Source organism: Echinops telfairi, unplaced genomic scaffold (genome assembly GCF_000313985.2).
Source record: "Echinops telfairi isolate 266 unplaced genomic scaffold, ASM31398v2 ScPeMD7_12;HRSCAF=54, whole genome shotgun sequence".
In the NCBI taxonomy this organism is placed as follows: Eukaryota; Metazoa; Chordata; class Mammalia; order Afrosoricida; family Tenrecidae; genus Echinops; species Echinops telfairi.
Window position 1 is genome coordinate 5,478,467 of NW_022103909.1, and position 1,815 is coordinate 5,480,281.

The window sequence follows — 1,815 nt, forward strand, 5'->3', positions numbered from 1 at the left end:
TGTCAATTGTGGCTCTAAGAAAAACAAAATCCTTGACAAATTCAGTCCTTTCCTTATCATGATAATATTTATTGGACCAGCTTATTGAGGACTTTTCTTTCCTTAACATTGAGTTGTAATCCTAATGAAGGCAGTAGTCTATGATCTTCATCAATAAATGTTCTTTCAACAAGTAAGTTTGTGCCATCTGCACAACTGTGATAGGTTTATTGTACCAATTAGGCCTCCATAGGAACATGTGGGTGGAGTTTAACCAGGTCATACCTTGATTGGAGGGCTACAGAGATAAATGCTTTCCAAGGCCGGCATTCCATCTCTCTTTCTCCCTGGTGATTGGACCAGCATGCTGCTCCTTGTTCTTTGCCTCAATCGTGTGCTGCGCTACCCGTGGGTTGAGCCAACAGTGAATCCTGCCGCTTGCTGTTCATCACTGAAACTTGAGGTTCCTTTGGGACGGAGACCTGCTTTGCCATGCTACTGGTGGCTCATGTCCCCTTTGTACATCACTAAAGTTCAAGACCCTATTGGGACCTGTTTTGCTAAGCTCCTGTGCTGACTGTTGCTGCCCCACCCTGCTCTCTTCCTGTCTGTCTTGCCTGCGGGAAGACTCTGCTGTCTGCTTCATTAACCTTGAACTGGCAGCCGTCATGAGTTGAAGGACCTTCAGTTTATTCACTGTTCCATGAAAGTGAGTTGAACTGAGAGTCCTCTCTACTGCTGTGGACTAATTAGTTGTTGCATTCCTTCTTGCTGTATAAACCTATCCTTTTATATATATAATCACAAGTGTACTGATTTTGTTTCTCTAGAGAACCCCACCTAACACACCAACACAAGTTGCTAATTGAGCCTTCTTTTAATCCTGAGTGCCTTGTTCTTCATACAGTCCAGTTTCCCAAATTATTTGCTCAGCCTAAAGACTGAATAAGCATGGTGAAAGAATACAACATTGATACACACCTCTCCTGATTTTAAACCTTGAAGTTGCCCCTTATCCTGTTCAAATTACTGCATCTCGATCAAGGTACAGGTTCTTTATGAGCACATTTAAGTGTTCTAGAATTCCTATTTTCCCTAATCCTGTCCAGTTTCTTGTGCTTCACACAGCCAAAGGTCTTTGTGTAGTCGACAACAACAAAAGGCAAACATCTTTCTGGAATTATTTGCTTTCAATCAAGATCCATTGGACATGATATCCCTATTTCACATTCTCTTTTGAGTGCAGCTTGAATTTCTGGCAGCTCTTTGTCGATATACTACTGCAACCATTTTTTTCATTATCTTCAGCAAAATTTTACTTGGGTATGGTGTTGTTCAATAATGTGTGCATTCCTTTGGTCATCTTTCTTTGGAATAGGCACAAATATGAATCTCTTCCAATCGGTTGGCCAGGTAGCTTTCTCCCAAACTTCTTGACATAAAAAATGAGCAGCTTTAGCACGGCATAGGCTTGTTGAAACATCTCAGTTGGTATTCTACAAAATTCTGGTGTCTTACTTTCCTCCAATGCAGTTTGGACTTCTTCCAGTACTGTCATTTCTTAATCATATGCTACTTCCTGAGATGGATGGTCATTGAAAAATACTTTTTAGTACAGTGATGCTGTTTATTGCTTTCACTGGAGTGCATTGCTTTGGATGCTTCCTGCCTTGATTAATATTTTGCCCATAGAATTCTTCAATGTTACAACTCAGGTCATGAATTTTTCTTTAGTTTTCAGTATGAGAAATGCTAAGTATGCTTTTCCCTCACTGAAGAATAATAATAATTGAACTCTCATTTTATTCAAATGATTATGGTAGGACAACAAGATAC